The sequence below is a fragment of the Lolium rigidum genome, chromosome 4 (genome assembly GCF_022539505.1).
Source record: "Lolium rigidum isolate FL_2022 chromosome 4, APGP_CSIRO_Lrig_0.1, whole genome shotgun sequence".
Taxonomy (NCBI): Eukaryota; Viridiplantae; Streptophyta; class Magnoliopsida; order Poales; family Poaceae; genus Lolium; species Lolium rigidum.
In genome coordinates, this window is record NC_061511.1 from 272896808 (window position 1) to 272913870 (window position 17063).

Genomic DNA, 17063 nt, shown 5'->3' on the forward strand with positions numbered 1-17063 from the left:
CTGTAATTCTGTGCCGTTCGTGGCTTTACTAATTTAAAGTTGGGCTTAGGCCTTATGTTTCTAATATAAGGGTTTACAATCTCCACGTCCAGATCTGGAGAAACAAGATCGGGAGGCCAAGGAGATGCTGACCACGGCGCTGAAGAGACCGCGTCGAAGACGTTGTGGACAGCTCACGACGTCCTCTCTCTCTCTGGCTGGGAGGTGATCCATGACTCCATGAGACTTTGATTCCTGTTGTCGTCTTGGTGTGCGCGGCCGTGCTCCCGCCCTATGTTCATCAACGAGCTCCTCCACAGCCAGTTTTGCTCTTACCAAGAGGAGGAGGAGGATGGATAACATGGGAGCCGGTTACGGGGCGTCGCTTCCCGACGAGATGATCATAGAGGTGCTGCAGTGTCTCTCTGTCAAATCCGTTCTCCGCTTCCAGGCCGTTTGCCGCTCCTGGGCGGCGCTGCTCTCCTCGTACAAATTCCGCAGACTCCACATGGCAGCAAGGCGAGCACCGCCGAAGCTGCTCTACATCGCACCTACCGCCAGATATGACTCCACCGCGGTGTACTCGTGGCCCTTGTCGCCGCCATCATCATCATCAACCAGTGGGAGCCTACTCTTCACCATTGACGGTGCCCGTGGCAACTGTGTGGAAGTAGTGTCGCCCGCACCCTGCCGCGGCCTCATCCTTCTGTATGATGCTATTGCCACAGCTTACTACATCTGCAATCCGGCCACACGGGCTGCAACGCGTCTGCCACCTTCATCTAACCTAGCATCCAGGTCCACTACTGGGCTGGGGTTCGATGCCCGCACAAAGGAGTACAAGGTGGTGAGGTTGATCCTTGGGCTGTGCCATCACAAGGTTCCGGTCAGGTGTGAGGTGTACACGCCTGGAGGTCGTTATGGTGATTGCTGGAGACCGGTTGCCGGAGGAGTGCCCTCAAGCTTGCACCAGTTTGTAGCTTCTGCTGTTATATGAATGCATCACTGAACAAGCTACCACCTGTGTTTGCAAACGGTTTCCTGCACTGGTTGATGGATCCTACACCATCAGGAGTTGCTGTCATATCCTTTTCGATCACAGAGGAAACGTTCACATGCATCTCGTCACCGCCCTTCTGGGTACCAGGAGCATGCCCGTCCACCAGCCGTTGGTCATCGGGAGAGCACCTTGTGGAGATGGATAACCGTCTGTATATAGTCAGAGACCTTCACGACACAGTCTATCATGGTAGTAGCTCTTTGGAGATTTGGCAACTGCTAGACTATAGCTCCGGTGACTGGTCACTGAATCTTCGATTCAATTTGTTCGAACAGCTGGCAGCAGATTTACGTCAGCCACAGATTGTCAGAGTTATTGGTTCTCTTGGCAATTGCAGGTCATCAAGGAAGAAAATAATCATCGGTACTAGTACTAGCAAGCACAAGATTCACAGCATCTATGAGAAAAAGGTTCACATCTATGACCCTAGGTCTGAAGCTGTAGAGACCATTCTTTCAATCACAGAGACGCACTCATCTCCTAAATATGAGCGACCTAGTTCAAGATTCTGTTTATTTGAAGACACCTTTGCTCCAGTACATAAAACAGATGAAGAGATAGCCTCGTCATCCACCCAGGCTAAGGTGACCAGAGAGATCCTACTCCGTCTCCCAGCTAAAGCAGCAATACACTCCAAACTGGTCTGCAAGCAGTGGCTCAGATTGATTGAGAATCAAAACTTTATTGAGTCATATTTTACATATAAGAACATCGATAATAGAAGGCTAAAGGTCATGCTTGTCGGCAAGGGCACTGGACGATCGGGCTTCAGTTTTGCTCCCCTGAATATATTTCTCCGAGAAACTCGTAGCCACAGTACATTGCTTGATACGAAGGTGGTTTGCTCTAAGCCTTGCCATGGTATGAACCTGCTAAGCGCCGAGACAAGGGACTATCTCTGCAACCCATGCACAGGTTTTCACAGGTGCTACTCTAGCCAGGAGTCGAGTTTAGACTTAACCTCAGAAGAGCATGCTTTCACTGTCGGCAGCAAGAATGTTGGTTTGACTTTTGACCCTTTGACTCGTGAACATGTTGTGGTGGAAATCTTCTATAACTGGAAGGACTTCAAATCTCGTCAATATGACTTGACATGCACTTTACGGTGGTGTCGCTCTTGGAATCCTGCCCGTCTGAACTCAGCACCTCCTCTGCCTGTGAATGATATGCCACCTGCCTATCTTGATGGAATGCTGTACTGGATGAGTGAACCAAGGTTGGGTCAGAACTGTGAATGGGCCGTTATCTCTTTCGACATCGTTACGAGAATGTTCGATGTTATACCTTGCCCCTCATGGTTTGCGACATGTCATAGCAGAAACCTTTGTAGTGCATTTGTGGTTGAGCTCGCAGGATTATTATGTGCTGTTCTAGCAGATCCAGTAGCAAACAGTCTAGATGTATGGAAGCTAGAGCACGGCCAATGGGACAGAGCATACACAATTCACTTGAAAGCATGCCCTGACTATTCTGTTGGGGCAAATGTTGTGGTGCCATTAGCTTTTGAGCCCGATGGTGGGAGGATCCTGCTCAGCACTGGGAGGAAAATTGGTCTATATGATCCAGTAGGGCAATCAATTCAAAGTTTGTATTCACTTGATCAGGTGTCAGTTGCCACAAGTAAACCCCACCTTAACTCAATTGATACGCCTTCAACTTCATCAGGGAATAGTTCGACATGCTCTAAAGACCTGCAAGGGGAAGTGATAAATATAATGGATACTAGTATTATCCCTTTCGTTCCCATGCTATATGAGGAGAGTTTGGCCTGTTACTCCCGTGTGGCCAAATTGAATTTCTTGCGGTGATACATTCTAAAGGCACCTTCCTTTCTTCATAATTATGTAATAAAATCTCACTTTGTGTTTGTAAATTGAAGCGCCAATTTCTGATGATGTGATAGTAAATCATGTTATTGCACAACTGGTGACTATCCAATATTCCTTCTATTGCATATTGTTATTTGTTTTCAGAATATAATGATGATGTGTTCCTAATACTTATTTATCTGCATAGGTAAGTGATAATTATCTCCATTGTCCTTATGTTAGGAATACTTTTAACAATATTTTGTTATCTGTTGTTTACATGATCTGCTATTTTGTGCTGGTAATAATTGCATTGCTTAACAAAACATTATTTATGTGTTAACTGTGTTGAGTATTGAGCTTCATCAAGCTCCTTTTAGGAACGTGCTTTTCTATGGGACTCCTGGCACAAGGAAAACAGTGGCCGCAAGAGAACTATCTTGCGAATCTGTTGTTAAACCTTGTTCTATTGTATTTACACAAGTATTATACAACTCTTGTAATGCCACGTGTAGGGCTTTTCTACACCTATATAAACACGTAACCCAGCCCAGGGAGAGGGTACGGTTCCAACCCTAGAACATTGACATGGTATTAGAGCCTCCTTCTCCTTCCTCGTAAGGACGACGGTTGCCGCTCCCGATCTAAATCTCGCCACCACCCAGAAAACCCAACCCGCCGGTGCCTCGCCGGTGTAGGACAGAAAAACCCAGACAACCAGAAAAACTACTCCGGCCGCCCTCTGCCGCCGTGAGTCCAAAACATCCCAAAACCTAAAAAACTCCCAGACAATCTTCTCCGGCCGCCCTCTGCCGCCGTGAGCCCCAAAACAACCCAGAACAACCAAAACCAAATCGAAACCGATGGCCTCCTCATCCTCCTTGACTGCATCTGCGGCAGCGGCGAATCTGACCGCTGTTCTTGGTGCTCCGCCGACGGACAAGCTGTCTAGGGACAACCATCTCTTCTGGAAGACGCAGGTTCTCCCGGATCTTCGTGGTGCTCAAGTTATGGAGCTTTTGGATGGCTCCGATGCTGCCCCGCCCAAAACCATGGAGGTAGAAGATACTGACAAGAAAAAGGTACAAGTTCAAAATCCGGCGTATGCCGTCTGGCTTGCCCGTGATCAAACCCTTATGAGCTATCTGGTCAAGTCCCTGGATACCGATCTGCTGGCTCAAGTGATCGGCCTGGAACATGCCCATGAGATCTGGTCCACCATACAAGAGCTTTTTGCATCGCAGTCTCGTGCTCGCGTCAACTTTCTGAGAGGAGCCCTGATCAACACCAAGAAGCAGGATCTGACTGCTCGACAATTCATCACCACCATGAAAGGATTTGTCTCTGAATTGGCTGCTGCAGGAAAAATAATTGATCAAGATGAATTAAAGGGTTATATCCTTGGTGGACTGGATGATGACCGCTACACCCCCTTCGTCACTTCGATCAATGCCAATCCCAACACAACTTGTGCTGACATGTGCTCGCAGCTGCAGGCCTTCGATGATCGTCAAGCCTCTCTTTCTCAAAGCGGCCAGAGCAGCGTGGTGTTTCAGAGTTCTACCAATGCCGTTTCTCGCAATGGCGGTGGTCCTCCTCGCCGTGACGACAGAGAAGTGCCAAGGGGGCAATACCGTGACAGAGAGTCAGGGGGACAGTACAGTGAAAGAGACTATCGGCATGACACCAGAGATCGCCAAGATGATGGTGGTTCCTACTACCGTCGTGATGACAGAGGCAATTACCGTCGTGATGACAGAGACAATTATCGGCGTGATGACAGAGACAATCGCCGTGATGATAGGCAGTACCGTTATCGCCGTGATGACCATGAGCGTCGTGATGGAGGTGGCCGTGGCGCACCCAAGGGTGGCCGTGGACGTGGAAGAACTCCAACACGTTTTGTGGATACGACCTGTCAGATATGCACAAAATATGGTCATCCTGCAAACCAGTGTTGGTGGCGATACTCTGACCGTGATGAAGATGAGGATCGTTCTCGTTCTGAGAAAGGCGCATATGGAGTGGATACAAATTGGTATACGGATACAGGCGCAACTGATCACATAACTGGACAACTCAACAAGCTCCACACCCAGGATGAATACAGAGGTGGTGATCAAGTCCACAATGCCAGTGGAACAGGTATGACAATACAACATATTGGTCAATCAACATTGCATACACCTCATAGTTCTTTACACCTGCGCAATATTCTTCATGTTCCTAGTGCCACTAAGAATCTTCTTTCAGCTCATAAAATTGCCTTAGACAATAATGCCTTCATTGAAATTCAACCCTTTTTCTTTCTTATAAAGGATCAGGAAACCAAGAAAATCCTGTTTAAGGGTCCATGTCGTGGCGGCCTATACCCTCTTGTGCCCACATCCACTGCCGCCGGGCCTCACAAGCATGTTTTCATCACCATCAAGTCGTCTTCATCCACTTGGCATCGTCGTCTAGGGCATCCGCCTTCATTTATTGTTCAACAAGTTCTTAGGAAGAATAATTTGTCATACTCTCCAGAAATAAATCCATATGTTTGTGATCCTTGTCAACAAGCAAAGAGTCATCAACTCCCATACCCCACCTCTACTAGTGTTTCTACTACTCCTTTGGAGCAAGTTTTTTCTGATGTATGGGGTCCAGCTCCAGCCTCTGTTGGCAAACACCAGTATTATGTAAGCTTTATTGATGATTATAGCAAATTTACTTGGATCTATTTTCTCAAAAAGAGATGTGATGTATACCAAGTCTTCCTTAATTTTCAGCACCTTGTTGAGAGAAAGTTTGGCCGCAAAATAGTAACCATGCAAACTGATTGGGGTGGAGAGTATGAGAAACTACATGGTTTCTTTCAAAAAGTGGGTATTACTCATCATGTCTCTTGTCCGCATGCACACCAACAAAATGGTTCTGCTGAACGCAAACATAGACACATTGTTGAAGTTGGCCTTGCACTTCTTGCCAATGCCTCCATGCCTCTCAAATTTTGGGATGAAGCCTTTCTCACTGCCACCTTTCTCATTAATCTTCTTCCTACCAAAGTTTTGCAACTTGAATCACCAGTTGAGAAACTCCTTCATACCAAACCAAATTATGATGCCCTTCGCATTTTTTGCTGTGCATGCTGGCCCAATCTTAGACCATACAACAAAAGGAAACTCTCTTTTCGCTCTAAACGGTGTGTTTTCTTAGGCTATAGCCCGCTTCACAAAGGTGTCAAATGTCTAGTTGTGTCTACTGGTCGCATATATATTTCCCGTGATGTTGTCTTCGATGAAAACGTTTTTCCTTTTCAATCCCTTCATCCAAATGTCGGGGCCCAACTCAAAAAGGAAATTCTATTGCTTCCTGAATTTTTGACACCCACATCATCTCATCATGAGGGTATACATGTTGATAACCATATGCATATTGTCCCTATTATTAATACCCCTGATTTATCTTATGCTCCTATCTCTAATTCTCCAAATTCTGGTGCAAAATTGAGTTCAAATGGTGCCGCAACACATGAAATACAAGACCATACTGTGGACACGGAACACGATGCTGATTCTCCTGGCACAGAACCTTCCACCGTCAGTCCATCTACCTCGGGATCAGCACCTGCATCATCATCGGCTGATGGGCCAAGTCCTGGCGTCTCCCCGCTCGCCACATCATCCCGGCCAGTGCAAGTGGCCGACCAAGGCGGGCCCCGCTCGCTTGCCGCGTCCCACGATCGCGTGGTTGACGAATTACACCACGCGGCAGAGAATATGGCTGCCGCTGATGGCAGCGGATCCGAGGCCGAGGCTACGTCAGCCTCTGCAGAATCTTCCCCTGCTGGCCAAAGCAGGGTCGACGGATCTTCTGTGGCTCGGCCAACTGCTGTCCCAGCTGCCCCATCTGCACTAGAACCTCCGCAACGCAGAACCAGACTACAACAAGGTATCCGCAAACCAAAAACATATACCGATGGTACAGTGCGATACGGTCTGTTTTCCTCTACAGGGGAACCTGATAATTTGACTGAGGCAATGGGAGACAAGAAATGGAAACTGGCAATGGAAGAAGAATATGCAGCCCTCATGCAAAACCAAACCTGGCATTTAGTAGCTCCAAGTTCTACCAGAAACATAATTGACTGCAAGTGAGTATTCCGAATCAAAAAGCATGCAGATGGCACACTTGAACGATACAAGGCTAGACTTGTTGCAAAAGGGTTTAAACAGAGGTACGGTATTGATTATGAGGATACTTTTAGTCCAGTTGTCAAAGCTGCAACTGTCAGACTTGTTCTTTCTGTATCTGTATCTCAAGGATGGAGCCTATGGCAGCTAGATGTCAAGAACGCGTTTCTTCATGGCGTTCTGGAGGAGGAAGTGTATATGAAACAACCCCCTGGGTTTGAAGATCCTCGCTTTCCGCATCACATATGCAAGTTGGACAAATCTCTTTATGGATTAAAACAGGCACCACGTGCATGGTATTCCAGGTTGAGTTCAAAGCTACAACAACTTGGTTTTGTACCTTCCAAGGCTGACACATCACTGTTCCTCTACAACAGGTCAGACATTACAATGTTTGTGTTAATATATGTAGATGATATCATTGTTGCTAGTTCCTCTGATGATGCAACCTCAGTATTACTTCACAACTTGAGTGTTCAATTTGCGCTCAAAGATCTTGGGGAGTTACATTTTTTCCTTGGCATTGAGGTAAAGAAAATTCAAAGTGGAATAGTTTTGACACAAGAAAAATATGCAACAGACTTACTTAAAAAGGTGGGCATGATACATTGCACGAGTTGTCCCACGCCTTTGTCCACTACAGAAAAATTGTCTCTTACAGATGGAACAGCTCTTGGTTCAGAGGATAGTACAAACTACAAGAGTATTGTAGGTGCATTGCAATATCTCACCTTAACCAGGCCTGATTTGTCATTCTCCGTGAACAAAGTTTGTCAGTATCTTCATGCACCCACCACTACACATTGGACAGCAGTCAAACGCATACTCAGATATATAAAAGGTACAATCAAGGTTGGCCTCACTTTTCAGAGATCTTCATCTACTCTTCTCAGGCTTTCTCAGATGCAGACTGGACATGATGCATTGATGACAGACGCTCCACTGGTGGGCTTGCAATATTTTTTGGTCCAAATCTAATATCATGGAGTGCCAGAAAACAAGCCACTGTCTCTCGCTCTAGCACTGAGGCTGAATATAAGGCACTCGCCAATGCCACAGCTGAGCTAATTTGGGTTGAAGCTTTAGTCCGAGAATTGGGAGTTATTCTTCGCCAACTTGGGTTGAAGCTGAGCTAATTTGGTGCCGGATTTTGAAATCCCATCTTTATATTTGGCATAACATTCTCTATCCCTTTGCCTTTTAACCTCTTTAGGATCTGCATGTACGAAAAAATATACTCCCTCCGATCCGAAAAAAGAGTCGGACATGACGTTTTGCGAAAACAGCCTCCTATTTTGTTTTTTACTTGACCCGCAGTACACACGTCCTATTCTATCTCTGTCCCAACCCACAGCTGGACAAGCACGGACTGGTTTCCTCGCGAAAAAAAGAAAAAAGGAAAACAGAAGTCTCCCTCTATCCTCCGTCTCCCTCGGTCTCCCTCGTCTGGTACGCCGCCTCACCCAACCTCGATTCCAATTTCATCTCGCCGGCGCTGCACCTGACCTGGACCTCCTCCTCCTCCGGTCCCAGTTCGAAGGCCTCCCCGCTCTCTCCCGTCAGATCGATGCCGTCGGCCCATCCTCGCCGACAAGAGGGCGCCTCCGCCCAGAAAACAAGCCGGTGCGGTGGGCTTCCACGCCGGCGTGTGGCGCCCCGTCAAGTTCGCCAGCCCGCGTCCCGCGCGTGGCCGAGGCAGTCTGGTGCATATGCCCGCACGCCGGCGACGGTCAGCCAACCACCTGGATACAAGGATCCACAGTTTTTCTTATTTCAGAACGGTTTATTTGTAAAAATTCATGTGTATTAACGGTCCGACACTTATTTCGGATCGGAGGGAGTACTATATGTCCACATACCAATAAGCACTTTAAAAACCTAAAAAACAGTACACCGTCTTAATATTCAATAACTTGCATTTTAGATGGGCTCGGGTTGGCATCTAAAACGGAACATGATGAACCAAACCAAAAAATACAGAAAAGTCTGAAGCCATGTAAGATAATACTAATAAAAATGAGTTTATGTCCAAGGCGACATGGACTGATGTTGAATGGGTACAAATAGTTGGGATGCACAATTTATTGAGCTTTTCATATGCAATTCATTCGAGTCAATTCGGAATATGAAATTCGGTTACCTTGAAATTTGATGTGAATTTGTGGGTGTACGAATGCGAGTTAGCTGCCTTGGAGGAGCAGTTGGAGTCCGCAGGTTTAGGGCGGCGGACTCGGCTGGTGGCGGCGGTGACTTCGGGAGGTGACGATCCGTGATATGGTGTCGGCAGTGGCGGTCTTCCTGGCCGTGGTTGGTGGAGACTGTGGTTTAACGATTGAGCGTGGTTAGCGGTTGGACTTGGAGGAGCAGTTCGAGTTGGCAGGTGCAAGGCGACGACGTCCTCGCTGGTGTCATCGGTGAAGGCCGGGCGTCGGCGACGGCCGAGGCGATGGTCTGCGCTGTTGTCGGCAGTGATGGTCATGCTGGGGACGGTCAGCGACGACGGTGTTTTGGCAACTACGTGTTTTGGAAGTGTTAGCAACTACATTTTAGCGATCGAGTTGTCAATCCAGGCTGTTTTAGAGCTACTGATTGGAGATATTTGGACCGTGAGATGTGAATTGGTTGGTTGGGATTTTATGGATCTGCCCCCTTTTCTGGATTTTTTTGTATTAGTGGAGATGGAGATTAGTGGAGATGAGGTTGTAAGTTACAATGTCATTGAGCACCAGCAACTGGTCATGCCTAGGAGTAGATTATAGTGTTCATTTTGGGGAGCGGAGTTTCAGAGGCTATCCTGAAACAACCAAGCGGAATTTAGGAGGCTCAAATGCATCAACACAGGGTCCACTTGTGGCGCATTTGGTAGCTCGGGCTCGTGGATGCAGGCTCCACGGCAACGCATTTGTTGGCTCATCAGAACTTGGCATGTTCAAAACAATGCAAAAAAAATGACGTTATTAGTTCATTTAGTACCTCGGGTTGCATGTGGTGGGCATTGAAAAGATTGTGAGATGTGTGTTGGTTGTGGCTGCCTCATGTATTTCATTTCATGTAAGGCCCAACAGCCAGACAGTGAAAATAAGTGAAATCTTCTTTCCCTTTTTATCCCGTATGGGCTTGGTCCTGTGTAACGGCCCCGGGTAGTACCCCTAATAGTTTTGCTTGTTATTTTCCTTTATGCATCATCATGGCATCATGCATGCACCTCATCCATGTTTTTAATAAAATAAAACTATTTTATAAACCCTAAATATTTTATTTTCCCTCTCATATGGTTTTATTAAACCTACTCTTTTCTTTTCATTTAACAACCCCAAAATAAAACTATTTTATTTTGCTATGAAATCTTTGGCTCTCTTATCTTATCTCTCTCTCCTTCTATTAATCAAAATTCAAACCTCAGTTTGAATGGTTTCAAAATCAATTGCAAAACAGTTTTTTTTAAGAGAAAGAAAATTTAAAAGAAAACCCCTCTAACCCTGGCCTCTCCATCTCTGGCCCATTTCACCCCTCTCTCCCCGGCAGCCCATTCCTTTCTTTGCCCATCCATCCCTGGTCCAGCCCACCTTCTCTCTCGTGTCTTCTCCTTCCTGTACGGACGAGCATCCGAAGACCTGCAAGTCGCTGTCGAACGATGGGACGGTTCCTGCGAGTCTGTTCCTCCCGTATAAAATCCTCTTGCAGCCAGGGGCGGAGCTGCAGTACAACTGACCCCAATGAAATTATTTAAAATCTTCATTAGATAGTGCTAAATTTTGTTAATTTGTTCAGAAAATAGTATTAAGTAATGAAGCTGACACCAATGGCTTTCTCCCCTAGCTTCGCCCCTGCTTGCAGCCACCACCTGCGGAACCCTAGTTCCACTTCCCCCTTGCAGCGCCGCCACTCCTCTTCTCCCCTCGTCGTGGGCTCACTTACTCCTGGATTCCAAGTGAAAACAACAGCTGCTTTGCTTCCGCCCGTCGCCTGCATGCTCGCCATGTTCTTCATCGCCTCCGTCCGTTTCGTTCCGGCTCACCCCGGCCGCTCTTCATCGACCTCACCCAAGGCGCGTCCGCGCCTCGGCCAAGCTCAGCGTCGTCGGCGATGCACCACCTCAGGTCCATCGTCCTCCGAAGATCCTCCCGCCGCCTCCGCCAAGATCACCGTTGCCGTCGACCGCGCTGTCTTCCACGTCGGCGCGTCGCTGTCCTCGCCCGCAAGCGCACGCAGCGGCCCTCCGCCTCGCCAAGTTCGGCCGTCGCCAAGACTGCCCGTACGTCTGCGCGCGTATTCAAGCACGTCTCGTCATCGTCCGCCGCCGGCCTCCGCCCGTCAGCACCTTGCTGGGCCGCGTCTCTCCATCCCCGTTCGTCCGAAGTCCGCTGCCTATTCTCTGTTTCGTGATGTTTCTCTTCATTCTGCGCTGGATCGATCCTTGCATGCATGGCTGGGTCAAGTTATCTACGTATCAACCGCAATCTGCGTACAGAGTACATACTAGCTGGTTCGTTCCTTGCCTTTCAGCCTGCAAGAAACCTTGTGCGATTCCAATCCATGCAAGGCCACTTCTTTTGTTTATTCTTTACTGAATCCCGCAGGTCGCCGTCCGAGGCGCCGCTCTGTTCCACGTCTTCCTCCGCGTCGCCCAGGTCCAAGGCGCGGGCTTTCTGCATCTTGAGTTGACTGCGTGTATCAGCACACACACATCAACCGCGCCTTTGGTTCGTCGCCACATCGTTTTCTTTTTATGGTAGCTCTTGTCCGAGTTTCGTCCCAGCCAGAAGTCTGATCGACCCTTCGTTGTTTGTTTCTGTGTGTCCTAGCAGCCGGTTCTGCGTCGTCCGATCGTTGTGGCCGGCCGGCCACCTGATCCAGCTCTCCATCTTGGTCCGGTTCAACAATTGTCGCGACTGCTGTTGATCAGATTCGTGCAGTAGCCCATCTGGTACACCTCCTCTGCATACAACCGTGAGCTGCCAGGGTCAAATCCCATTCCATGCAAGACAATCCTTTTTATAATCCCATTTGTTCCTTGTTTCAATGACAGCCGGGTCCCGCCCGTCTGCCTCTGTCTGCGCCACCTCTGCATCCTGTTGCTTTGTCAGCGCCTAGTCACTTTCCGGTCCCAGTGGTCAGTGACCTGGACTGGTTCTTCCTTAGGTGAGAAAATCCCAACTCTTTTCTGTTTTATTTGAAATTCCAGAAAATGCCCTATTCTTGCAAAATTTATATCTTTTAAACCGTAACTCAAAATTAAAAGTGCTGTATATGAATTTTGATCAGAAAAATGTGCTGAACATTAATATGCCATCCATTCATCTGTTTGCATCTCGCATCATGACGCGCATTGATAGTTGTGCATGTATACCTAACATATATGCGGAGTATTTCGGATATCCACCTAAGATTTCCCCGCTCCGTTTAAATTTGATGTAGCGCACCCTTGCCATGCTAATTCACCCTTAAATTTTTCGGTAGAAAATGCAACTCGAACCTTAATTTGTTTGTCCGGACTCCGATTCCGATTAATTTGGATAAGTTGCATCATCGTGCCATGCCATGCATATCATATCATGATCATGCCGATTCTTCTTTCGTAGTAGTAAATGGTGCATCTGTTGTTTGTTATAGTGATTTGCTTCTTCACGGATAGGATCACGAAGTGGTGTTGTGAGATACGACAAGTTCTTCTACAGCTTTCCACAGGCGAGCCCTCTCTCTTCACCTATTTACTCTCTCCCTCGCACTGCTATCCTTATGTCGCGCTTCTTTATCGAGTCACGTGTCCTATTCCACTTGTTTACCATAATAATCCTATATGCAACATTCCTAATCCATAGCCGTTGCTTGATGTTTGAGCCTTGCGAGTCGTAGGCGTGTTTAGGCTCTGTTGTTTATCTCGATCTGTTATCGGGATATGTTGGGTTGTTGGGAGGTTACCACATGCTATATCAGTTGTTGGAGATACACATGCTTTACTTAATTGTTAACAACTAAAATTGTAAGCGGAGGCATCCGTGAGCCCCTTTGCGAAAGCATCGGAACTTTGACTCGCTAATGTCCCCTAGGACCCGAGTTCTTGTTATCCGTTCCGAGATTGAGCGCTCTACCCATGCGTGGGGACGATTATTGGGACCCCCCTCACCCATTACCTTTTCTCAAGTCAGTTGAAAAGGGGGCCACAACCTTGGTTTTATTTGGCGCATGCATGTTTATATACTGTTGTCTTCGGGTGTTTACTTCCTGTTGCCTTCGGGTGTTTATATTCTGCACTGTACCCCGCGGAACGTTTAGCGAAGCGTGTGGTTTGCACGCCTGACAGTTAACGCAAACTCTAAGTCCGCTTCGGAGTACGACCGGACGTCGTTATGGGTAGCTTAGTTAGGTGGCCCCCTAGACTTTCTTGTAAACTGGAACGGTCTTGTTGTGAGACATTCACCTGTCGTAAGTGGGTCGAGCATGCGTATGGTTACATTTGGGCAACCCCTGCAGGGTGTACATCTTATCGATAAGCCGTGTCCGCGGTTATGGACGACTTGGAATTGTATAGCTCGATCATAGAACAACTTACACCTTATACTTGTTGCTAATAATTTGCTAATAACTTGATTAGTAATATAGCATTACTACAACCGATACCTAATAAAACTTGTCCACCGTGGAGTGCCTTTTACATTGCCTCTTCGCTTTGTTGAAGGGGATATGTGTATTTGGCTGGGTTATGTTTGTGTAGTATTTATCTGTTACCTTGTGCGCTCTCTTATCTCCTCTGAGTAGACGGATGTTGTAGCGTGTCTCTATTGGTTATAGTTTTGCTGCCGCTAAACCTACCATATAGCCCCAGACGATATATATTTATACTCGCCCGGCGAGCATAGCCATTTCTAGTCTCGCTAAGTACGTGCCGGAGTTCGTTCCTTGGTACTTACTCTCGCCTTTTCCCTTTCTCTTTTGCTTCCTTCCTTTTGTCGGCAACCGATGGCCCGACTTCGACAGGTACAAGATGACGATGTTAGCAAGGTTACCCTTCCGGTTTGGCCTCGGGCGGGGTTATGGACGCCATCTGGTTATCTTCGGGACTCTTAGTCCAATTTGTATCTTGTCCGTACTCGGACATATTCGATCTTCCGTATGATTTGGATCTTTGTATTGTATATTTGTATCTTGACTCGTTGGAGTCGTTGTTGTAATATATGTATCTTGTGGGCTCTATTGTAATCATGTTGTAATGTTACCGCTCGTGTTAATTCCTCTGGCATCACGGGTGTGATTCTTCGCGCACGTCGTGTCGGAGGGCGTCTCAGAATCGATATCGTGCGGATTTCGGCGGGTTCGTGATACGCGTACAGCACGCGTCCGTTGGGAACCCCAAGAGGAAGGTGTGATGCGTACAGCGGCAAGTTTTCCCTCAGAAAGAAACCAAGGTTTATGATGCGTGCAGTTGACACACGTCCGTTGGGAACCCCAAGAGGAAGGTGTGATGCAGACAGTAGCAAGTTCTCCCTCAGAAAGAAACCAAGGTTTATCGAACCAGGAGGAGCCAAGAAGCACGTTGAAGGTTGATGGTGGCGGAATGTAATGCGGCGCAACACCGGGGATTCCGGCGCCAACGTGGAACCCGCACAACACAACCAAAGTACTTTGCCCCAACGAAACAGATGAGGTTGTCAATCTCACCGGCTTGCTGTAACAAAGGATTAACCGTATTGTGTGGAAGATGATTGTTTGCGGAAAACAGATAAAACAAGTATTGCGAGTAGATTGTATGCGATGTAAAGAATAGGACCGGGGTCCACAGTTCACTAGAGGTGTCTCTCCCATAAGATAAAAGCATGTTGGGTGAACAAATTACAGTCGGGCAATTGACAAATAGAGAGAGCATAACAATGCACATACATCATATGATAAATATAGTGAGATTTAATTGGGCATTACGACAAAGTACATAGACCGCTATGCAGCATGCATCTATGCCTAAAAAGTCCACCTTCAGGTTATCATCCGAACCCCTTCCAGTATTAAGTTGCAAAACAACAGACAATTGCATTAAGTATGGTGCGTAATGTAATCAATAACTACATCCTTAGACATAGCATCAATGTTTTATCCCTAGTGGCAACGAGCACATCCACAACCTTAGAACTTTCTATCACCGTCCCGCATTTAATGGAGGCATGAACCCACTATCGAGCATAAATACTCCCTCTTGGAGTTAAGAGCAAAAACTTGGCCGAGCCTCTACTAATAACGGAGAGCATGCAAGATCATAAACAACACATAGGTAATAACTTGATAATTAACATAACATAGTATTCTCTATCCATCGGATCCCGACAAACACAACATATAGTATTACGGATAGATGATCTTGATCATGTTAGGCAGCTCACAAGATCCAACAATGAAGCACAATGAGGAGAAGACAACCATCTAGCTACTGCTATGGACCCATAGTCCAGGGGTGAACTACTCACTCATCACTCCGGAGGCGATCATGGCGATGAAGAGTCCTCCGGGAGATGAATCCCCTCTCCGGCAGGGTGCCGGAGGTGATCTCCGTAATCCCCCGAGATGGGATTGGCGGCGGCGGTGTCTCAGTAAGGTTTTCCGTATCGTGGCTCTCGGTACTGGGGGTTTCGCGATGGAGGCTTTAAGTAGGCGGAAGGGCAACGCGGGGGGCCACACGAGGGCCCCACACACCAGGGCCGCGCGGCCTAGTGCTAGGCCGCGCCGCCCTGTTGTGGCGGCGCCTCGTGGCCCCACTTCCTTTCCCCCTCGGTCTTCTGGAAGCTTCATGGCAAAATAGGACCCTGGGCGTTGATTTCGTCCAATTCCGAGAACATTTCCTTTGTAGGATTTCTGAAACCAAAAACAGCAGAAAACAGCAACTAGCTCTTCGGCATCTTGTTAATAGGTTAGTGCCGGAAAATGCATAAATACGACATATAATGTGTATAAAACATGTAGATATCATCAATAATGTAGCATGGAACATAAGAAATTATCGATACGTTGGAGACGTATCGGCATCCCCAAGCTTAGTTACTGCTCGTCCCGAGCAGTAAACGATAACAAAGATAATTTCTCGGAGTGACATGCCATCATAACCTTGATCATACTATTGTAAGCATATGTAATGAATGCAGCGATCAAAACAATGGTAATGACATGAGTAAACAAATGAATCATAAAGCAAAGACTTTTCATGAATAGTACTTCAAGACAAGCATCAATAAGTCTTGCATAAGAGTTAACTCATAAAGCAATAAATCAAAGTAAAGGTATTGAAACAACACAAAGGAAGATTAAGTTTCAGCGGTTGCTTTCAACTTGTAACATGTATATCTCATGGATAATTGTCAACATAGAGTAATATAACAAGTGCAATATGCAAGTATGTAGGAATCAATGCATAGTTCACACAAGTGTTTGCTTCTTGAGGTGGAGAGAAATAGGTGAACTGACTCAACATAAAAGTAAAAGAAGGGTCCTTCAAAGAGGAAAGCATCGATTGCTATATTTGTGCTAGAGCTTTTATTTTGAAAACATGAAACAATTTTGTCAACGGTAGTAATAAAGCATATGAGTTATGTAAATTATATCTTACAAGTTGCAAGCCTCATGCATAGTATACTAATAGTGCCCGCACCTTGTCCTAATTAGCTTGGACTACCGGATCATCGCAATACACATGTTTTAACCAAGTGTCACAAAGGGTACCTCCATGCCGCCCGTACAAAGGTCTAAGGAGAAAGCTCGCATTTTGGATTTCTCGCTTTTGATTATTCTCAACTTAGACATCCATACCGGGACAACATGGACAACAGATAATGGACTCCTCTTTAATGCATAAGCATGTAGCAACAATTAGTGTTCTCATATGAGATTGAGGATATATGTCCAAAACTGAAACTTCCACCATGATTCATGGCTTTAGTTAGCGGCCCAATGTTCTTCTCTAACAAGCATGCTCCAACCATTAAGGTGGTAGATCTCTCTTACTTCAGACAAGACGGACATGCATAGCAACTCACATGATATTCAACAAAGAGTTGATGG

The 17063-nt window shown here is 46.7% G+C and overlaps 1 pseudogene; it reads left to right on the forward strand.

Annotated features, from left to right (window-relative positions):
• Window positions 1-340: 340 nt before the first annotated feature.
• Window positions 341-2847, forward strand: LOC124648795 (annotated as a pseudogene).
• Window positions 2848-17063: the final 14216 nt, after the last annotated feature.